At 40.0% G+C, this 9,118-nt stretch overlaps 1 pseudogene; it reads left to right on the plus strand.

Moving 5' to 3' along the window:
* The first annotated feature begins 576 nt into the window (after nucleotides 1–576).
* On the plus strand, nucleotides 577–8,069 carry LOC143381062 (protein IFIT1 homolog B-like; annotated as a pseudogene).
* Nucleotides 8,070–9,118: the final 1,049 nt, after the last annotated feature.

A 9,118-nucleotide genomic window follows, 5' to 3' on the forward strand; every position in this document is an offset into this window, starting at 1 on the left:
TTTCCAGTATAAAGAGGTTTGCTGTGAGGGGACAGGGGACACCTGGTCATGGGTCAGACACACAGGTATTGGGCTATACACCAGGATGAAGAAGTAGCCACTGAAGGCACACTGCAGATATCCAGGAACAAATACCATGAAGTTACATCAGAGCAGGACAAGAGTTTACAATCACACTCAGGAGAAATCTCAAAACCAAAGAAGAAGAAGAAAAAAAAGTTGAACACTACAATGTCCTTTTGTCCTGTGTTTCTTCATCTGCCATAAATTTGCTTTTTTGGAGTGGGCAGCACTGAGCATTGAACCCAGGACCTCTCTCAGGTGAGGCAAGCACTCTACCATAGAGCTACATTCCTAGCCCTTTTTCACATTGTATTGTGATAAGGGCTCTCACTAAGTTGCCCAGGGTAGCCTCAGACTTGCAGTCCCCTTGCCTCAGCCTCCTGATAAGCTGGATTACAGGCACATACAACTACACTTGGGGACCATCATGATTTAAAGGCTCTTCCCTATTGTAATATGTATCAGCCTTTGTTGCTTTCCATGAATGAATAATATCCAGTTGTGTGGGTATATATGACGTATGCTTATCCATTTATTAATTCATGAACATTTGTGCAGTTGTCACCTTTGACTATAGACAGTGCTACAATAAACATCCATGCACAAGTATTGCTTTCAAACCTGTATCCAATTGTTTTGAGCATCAATGTATGCTAAAGATACATCCCATTTCAACTAGTGAATGCAAATATTTTCTATCATTCTTGGAGCTCTATTATCAGTCTGTTGATGGTGGCTTTGATGCACAAATTTCTTCATTTTGGTCAAGAAAACTTATCTCTTTTTCTGTTGTTTCCTGTGTTTGGTTGTCACAGCCAAGAAAGCATTGCCAAATGCAATGTCAAGAAGATTTTCCCTTATATTTTCCTCTGCAAGTTTTATTGTTTTAGTCTCACATTTAGGTTTTTAATTCATTTTGAGTCATTTGGTATACTAAATAAGGTAGAGGTTCAACTCACTGTTGTACAACTGGTGTTCTAGTTTTTCCACAACATTAGTTGTAAAGACTGCCCTTTATCCCAGTGAGTGGCCTTGACATGCTTGTCAAAGTTGCTTCATCAATGTTCTGAACTAAATCCCCAAATCACAAGTTCAAATCTCTAAATATTACCTTTAATGTGACAGTCTCTTGATACAGAGTCTAGAAAGAGATAGGAATGATTGAGGGGAAATATTTAGGATGAGGCCTTACTTTTCTAGGGCCAATGTCATTAGAAGAAGGTAAAGAGATACTTAAGTTGTCTGCATCCACGGGCCAGGGAGGGATGGCCAAGTGAAGTACAAAGAAAGAGGCCACTGGGCTGGGGTTTTGGCTTAGTGGTAGAGCGATTGCCTAGCATATGTGAGAGTTCAATTTTCACCACCACATATGAGTAAATAAAAGGTATTGTGTCTACCTACAACTAAAAAATATTTAAAAAATAAATAATTCAAGTGGCCATCTCTAAATCAGTGGCCTTCTATAAAGGAACCATAGGCACACGCTTTTACTTGCAATTCTATCATCCAGAACTCTGAGAAGCGTTCTGCCACCACATGCTTTGTTATTATGGCAGCCTGGGCTGACTAATGTAATTCTACAGACAAGAGTTTATTTCCAGGGTCTCTCTTTTCTTGGTCTTTGTGTTTCTTATGTCTTTCATGTGGTCATTATACCACACCATAATGTATGGATTTCTATAGCTTTGTATTCACCTCTGAAATCAGAAAGTGTGAGAGGTCCAGCTTTGTTCTTTGATCTCAAGATTATTTTGGCTATCTCAGTGCCTTTGTGTAATGGTTAATCTGCATTGCCAACTTGATTGTGATAAGATTGTGTGTCTATCAGGGTGTGTCTATGAATGATTGGCATGTGCAATAGCCTACCCAAATGGAGAACCTCCCTAAGTATGGGCAAAGCCAACCAATAGGATGATGGCTTAAATGGAATAAAAGTTGGAAAAACAAAGAGGCAGCAGCAGATGCAAGTTGGATTCTTCCTAAAATTCTTCTTGATTGCCGCTACCATATCTGAGGATATCAGACTCTCTGTTCTTTACTTTTCTAATGCAGACTGACAGTGATTCTCCAGAAGGCTTAGGGCTCAGACTAGAGTAGCACCATTGATCCCTCTTGTTCTGAGGCTTCAGCCTCTTGAACTGCACAGCTACTGGTTTTCCCAGCTCTCCAGCCTGCAGATGGCCATTGTGTACTATTCAGCTTCTGGTTGCATAAGCCAACCTAATAAGTCCCCTTTTTATAACTATACTTCCTGTTGATTCTGTTCCAGAGAACCCTGACTAATAATATACTGAGACACCATATGAATTTTAGGATGAAATTTTCTACTCCTGAGAGAAACATTCAGTGGAACATTGGTAGGGATTGAACTGAATCTGTAGCTCACTTTGGGCAGTACTGACAACTTAGCAATATTAAGCTTCTGGCCTATGAACTTGGGATGTCTTTCACTTTTCTGTGTGTCTTCTATCTTTCAAAAATAGCTTGCAGTGCTCAGTGTAGTCTCCTTTTCCTCCTTGTTTGAGTTTATTCTTAAGCACTTCATTCCTCTCCTTGCTATTGTAAATAGGATTGTTTTCTTCATTTCTTTTGAATTGTTCATTGTGTTTAGAAACACAACTGAGTTTTACATACTGATTTTGCATTCTACTACTGTGCTTCATTTGTCTAGTAGTTGTAACAGTTCTTGTATGGTCTCTTGAGACTCTTGTACATATAATTTATGTTAATTGGCAAAGGGAAAAGCCAGAATCCTTACCTTGTTCCAGATGCTGGAAAAAAAGAATTCATTGTTTATTTTTTTAAATTGATTTTATTTTGTTAAATACATGACAGTGGAATGCATTATAATTCTTATTACACATATAGAGCACAATTTTTCATATCTTTGTATATAAAGTATGTTCATGCCAATTCACATCTTTATACATGTATTTTGTATTTTTTGCATTACAATTATTATTACACATATATACCACAATTTTTTATCTCTGTATATTATGTATGTTGACACCCAATTTGTGTCTTCATACATGTACTTTGGATAATGATGTCCATCACATTCTACCTTCCTTGCTAATCCCCTACCTTCTCCCTTTCTCTCCCACCCCTCTTTCCTAGAATTCATCTATTCTTCCCATGCTCCCCCTCTAGTCTAGATTCCTCCCATGCTCCCCCTCCCTACTTCACGATGAGTCAGCCTCCTTATATCAGAGGAAAAAATTGGCATTTGTTTTTCTGGGATTGGCTAACTTCACTTAGCATTATTTTCTCCAATGCCATCCATTTTCCTGCCAATGCCATGATTTTATTCTCTTTTACTGTTGAGTAAAATTCTATTGTGTATATATGTCACATTTTTTTATCCATTCATCCACTGAAGGGCACCTAGGTGGGCTCCACAGTTTAGCTATTGTGAATTGTGCTGTTATAAACATTGATGTGGCTCTGTCCCTGTAGTATGCTGTTTTTAAGTCCTTTGGGTATATTCCGAGGAGAGGGATAGCTGGGTCAAATGGTGGTTCCAGTCCCAGATTTCCAAGGAAACTCCATACTGCTTTCCATATTGGCTGCGCCAATTTGCAGTCCCACCAGCAATGTATGAGTGTGCCTTTTTCCCCGCATCCTTGCCAACACTTATTGTTGTTTGTCTTCATAATACCTGCCATTCTGACTGGAGTGAGATGATATCTTTCATTATTTCTTCATTGAGGTTGATACTAGCTGTGGACTTTTCATATAAAACCTTTATTGGGTTAGGACATTTCCTTCTGTTATCCTGACAGGGAGATAAATGTTGTTGATGGGTTTTCTGCAAAATGACTCTTTTTCTGTGACTCTGCTAATGATCACTTACATTTATGGTTTTTATGTGTTGAACCACCCTGTTGTATAACATTCTCCACTTACCTGACATTCTTGACATTACAAATTAACAGCTGTAAGACTCTAAGGGGTACATGAGATGATGATGTAGTGTATCCTCATCTGCATCTTGTGGTGCTTTCAGAGGTTTATTTTGTGAAAGAATGGTAGAGCTGTACACATGTTGTGGTAACCAAAGCAATTAGCTTGTGTTGATACTATACTAGAGTTGTAAAAGTTATAATTACTGGGAGAAATTGGGTATAAGATACACTGGATCTCATCACAACAACCTTTCATTTTATATTTATTTCAAAGTAAAAATTTAAGGGGAAAAAAAAGCCAGGCTCACAGTTTCTTTTCTATAATTCCAAGCTATCAGGAGGCTATGCCAAGAGGAACCCAGTCTGTGCATTTTAGTAAGACCTTCTATCAAAATAAAATACAAAGGGCTAGGGATGTAGTTTAGTGGTAGAACTATTGCCTAGGATGTATGAGGACTTGTGTTCATTTCTCAGAGGGGAAGAAAAGCCTTTGTCTCCTATTATTCTCAGTTCAATGGTCTTCATTGTTTGTATCCACACACTTTATAGTCCCGAAGTCGATAATGTTCACTAAAGTTACACATTTCAAATCAGTCTCTCTTATTTTTTACTAATAGTTAAATAAAACCCTTTTACACAGCATGTGATATGGAGTGTGCTTTCCTTAAGTAGGGAAAAAAGTTAAAAGTTCCCAAAGGCCAGGGTGTCAAGTGCCATTGTTATCATAATGTTACAAATGTGATTCTAAAAAATGGAACGGTGACTTGCTTAGAATGTGCTGGAACAATGCTATGAAGCCAAGCAAACTACAATCACTATTCATGCATAACTTAAAGATCTAAATACATTGATGTGGCTGCATCACTCTAATATGCTGATTTTAAGTCCTTTGCGTGTAAACGGAGGAGTGGGATAGCTGGGTCAAATGGTGGTCCCATGCCACGTTTTCTGAGGAATCTCCACACTGCTTTCCATAAAGGTTGCAGCTATTTGCAGTCCCTCCAGCAATGTATGAGTGTGCCTGTTCCCCACATCCTCACCAACATTTATATTTGCTTGTATTCTTGAAGATTGCCATTCTGACTGGGGTGAGATGATATCTTAGAGTAGTTTTGATTTGCATTTCTCTAATTGCTAAGGATGTTAAACATCTTTTCATATATTTGTGGATCAATTGTACTTCTTCTGTGAAGTGTCTGTTCAGTTCCTTAGTCCTTTTATTAATTGGGTTATTTGGTTTTTTGGTGCTAGAGTGTTTGAGTTATAATATATCCTGGAGATATATCATAGGTGCAAGTGGTAAAGATTTTCTCCCTTTCTGTTCGCTCTCTCTCTTCATGTTATCATTTTTTTTTTTTTTTTTTTTTGCTGAGAAGAAGCATTTTAGTTTGAATCCCATCCCATCTATTGATTATGTTTTAACTTGTTCAAATTAGTTATACATGATACAACAATGCATTTTGATTCATTCTACACAAATGGAGCATACCTTTTCCTTTCTCTGGTTATATACAATGTAGTCACACCACATGTGCAGTCATACATGTACCGAGGGTAATGATGTTCATCTCATTCCACCATCGTTCCTGTACCCATGTCCCCTCCTCTTTGCTCTCTCTGCTTTGTGCAATCAATGTTCCTCCATTCTCCAACTCCCCCTCCCCTTATGGATCAGTATCCACTTATCAGACAGTACATTCAGCCTTTGGGTTTTGGGGATTGGATTACTTTCCTTAGCATGATATTCTCCAGCTCCTTCCATTTACCTGCAAATGCCATAATTTTATTCTCTTTTAATGCTGAGTAATTTTTCATTGTGTATACACACCACAGTTTCTTTATCCATTCATCTGTTGAAGGGTGTCTAGGTTGGTTCCACAGTTTAACTATTGTGAAATGAGCTGCTATGAACAATAATATAGTTGTGTCACTGTAGTATGCTGATTTTAAGTTCTTTGGCTATAGACTGAGGAGTGGGAGAGCTGGATCAAATGGTGGTTGCATTCCCAACTTTCTAAGGAATCTCCATACTGCTTTCCACAGTAGTTGCACCAATTTGCGGTGCCACCAGAGTGTATGAGTGTACCTTTATTTTCCCTACATCTTTGCCAACATTTATTATTGCTTGTATTCTTGATAATTGCCATTCTGACAGTGTAAGATGAAATTTTAGAGGAGTTTTGATTTGTCTTTCTGTAAATATTAAATGGGGGGGGAGAAATAAGGGGTAGGAAGGATAATAGAATGAATCAATATTATTACCATATATATACACACATTAACTCTAAGACTGGCAGGATTCTACACCATGTACAACCAGAAGAATGACAAATTATATTCCATTATATATGATGTATCAAAGTGCATTCTACTGACACGTATAATTAATTAAAACATATTTTTTTAATTATTTTTAAAAATCTGTGGGGCTGGGGATGTGGCTCAAGCGGTAGCGCACTCTCCTGGCATGCGTGCAGCCCGGGTTCGATCCTCAGCACCACATACAAACAAAGATGTTGTGTCCGCCAAAAGCTAAAAAATAAATATTAAAAAATTCTCTCTCTCTCTTAAAAAAAAAATCTGAAAACAGGTGAAACTTTCAGTTTGCACTAATATTGCAGTTGGGTGTTTCACTGGGGTTGTCCTTATGGCTGTTCCTCACCTAACAGGTAAAATCCACTTTTGTTTCACAGTGAGAATGCACATGATCATGGGATCCAGGACAAGCTGGGGCAGTTGAGATGTCACTTCACGTGGGGGCTGGAAATTGAAGACAATGCAATACCGGATTTAGAAAGCAGGGTCATGGAAGAGATTGAGTTCCTAGACACCAGATACAATGTGGGGATTCACAACCTCCTGGCCTATGTGAAGCACCTGAAAGGCCAGGATGAGGAGGCCCTGCAGAGCTTGAGAGAAGCTGAAGACTTGGTCCAGAGGGAGCACACAGACCAGGTGGACGTGAGGAGCCTGGTGACCTGGGGCAACTGTGCCTGGGTGTATCACCACATGGGCAGATTGGCAGAAGCCCAGACTTACCTGGACAAGGTGGAGGACACTTGCAAGAAGTTTGCAAGTCCCTCCCACTACAGGCTGGAGTCTCCTGAGATGAAGTGTGAGGTTGGATGGGCCTTGGTGAAGTGTGGAGGGCAGTATTATGAGCGGGCCAGGGCCTGCTTTGAAAGGGCTCTGAGAGTGGAGCCTGAAAACCCTGAATTCAGCCTGGGGTTCGCCATCTCCTCCTACCGTCTGGATCACGATGATGAAAACGTAATTTCTCTAGAGCCCCTGAGGACAGCTGTCAGGCTAAACCCAGAAGATGCATATGTTAAGGTTCTCCTTGCCCTGAAGCTTCAGGATGTAGGACAGGAAGTGGAGGGAGAAGGCTACATTGAGGAAGCTCTGAACAGCACATCCTCCCAGCCCTATGTCTTTCAATATGCAAGCAAATTTTACCGAAAAAAGGGCTGTGTGGATAAAGCTATTGAGCTCCTTAAGACAGCTTTAGAGGCTAGACCCGACTCTGGCTACCTGCATCACCACTTAGGGCTTTGCTACAGGGCAAAACTGTTTCAAGTAAAGAATGGGAGAAATACGAACTCTAGAAGGCAGGAAAGAGAAAATGTGGACAGATTATTTCAATTGGGTATAAAAGAATTCCAAGAGACTCTAAGACTAAGGCCAAGATTTGAGATGGCTTATGTTCACATGGCTGAAATGTATGCAGAAAGAGGCCATTGCAGAGAGGCAGAGAGAAATTTTCAGAAAGCATTATGCATGGATAACCTTGCTGACCACATACAGCAAGACATTCATTACCGCTATGGCCGTTTCCAACAATTTCACATGAGATCTGAAGACAAAGCAATCACCCACTATTTAAAAGATCTATAGATAGAAGAAATGTCCTTTGCCAGGAAAAAACTTATAAGTGCCTTAGAAAAACTGGCTAAAAGGCGTGTGAACCAGAATGTGAGTGCTATGGAGAGTGTCAGCCTCCTGGGGCTCAGCCACAAATTAAAAGGGGAAGTGAAGGAGGTCCTGCTGTTCTATGAGAGGGCTCTGAGGCTCACTGATCAGCTGAACCCTGTGTTTTGAGGAAGGGGCCCCACCTCCATTTCATCTACTTACAACTAAATAGAACAAAAAGCTTCCCTGCTTGCTAACTCCCAAAATGTATAACTGATGACATAAAAAAGTAGATGGGAAAGCACATGCCTTCTCCCTGCCTGCCTGCTCCTGCCTTCTCCCTGCTTCCTTTGTGCCTAGGCCAAGAGCATCCATCCTCTCTCCAGGCATCCCTGCACTCATTGGCCCTGCATGAAAATCCTGTTTGACACCCAGCAGCTGCTGGATCCACCAGGGTCCTTTTCCTAAAGACTGTGCCTTGGAAATGAACTGCTTCCTCCTTGAGTGAGGCTGTTGTCCTGGACTAAGGAGAATTCAATAGAAAGGGGTTCTTTTTTATGTGGCCAGATACTCTGAGGCACTTTAAGATCTAAGAGCAAGACAAATGATCAAAGAGACGAATATAAAAGGTGAGGCCTTGAGAAGTTCAGTATAACAGTCCAGCCCAAGGTCCATTTGCCCGGTCCCACTATACCCTAGACCTGCTGGTCAGTGGGCCCTTTATACATCCTTCTCATCATTTAACCTTTCATTTTCATGTGTCCAGCTGCTGGAAAATCACAAGGGAGCTATGTGATCCAAACACATAGCTGGAAATTTATTCATAGCTACAAAGACTTGATGTTTTAGGGAAAGAAAAGGGAAGTCAAAAACCTGTTTGGGATGTGCAAAGTCAAAATGACATAAATAGGTTCATACCATTTTTTGGTGTTTATTAGGTGGTATGTGATATAATATTTTTTACCTGACATAAAAATATTTCAGTAAAATTGGCTAAGAGCATCAATTCTTTGAGTGTATTTTGAGTAATATTCTAAAAAGATATATATTCTCTGTGTAGAAATAGAAAACTATAGAACATAAAAAGGCAGCCATGACAATTCAAATATCACCAAGTCTTTAGAAAACACAGGGAAGATATTCCCTTTAGAGGGCATGGGATTTGAAGCCTGACTTATGTGATGTGGATCCCTGAGGGATGTTAACCAATGGTGGGGACCGGGAGTGGGAATGGGTTT

Source organism: Callospermophilus lateralis, chromosome 15 (assembly GCF_048772815.1).
Source record: "Callospermophilus lateralis isolate mCalLat2 chromosome 15, mCalLat2.hap1, whole genome shotgun sequence".
NCBI classification, from domain to species: domain Eukaryota; kingdom Metazoa; phylum Chordata; class Mammalia; order Rodentia; family Sciuridae; genus Callospermophilus; species Callospermophilus lateralis.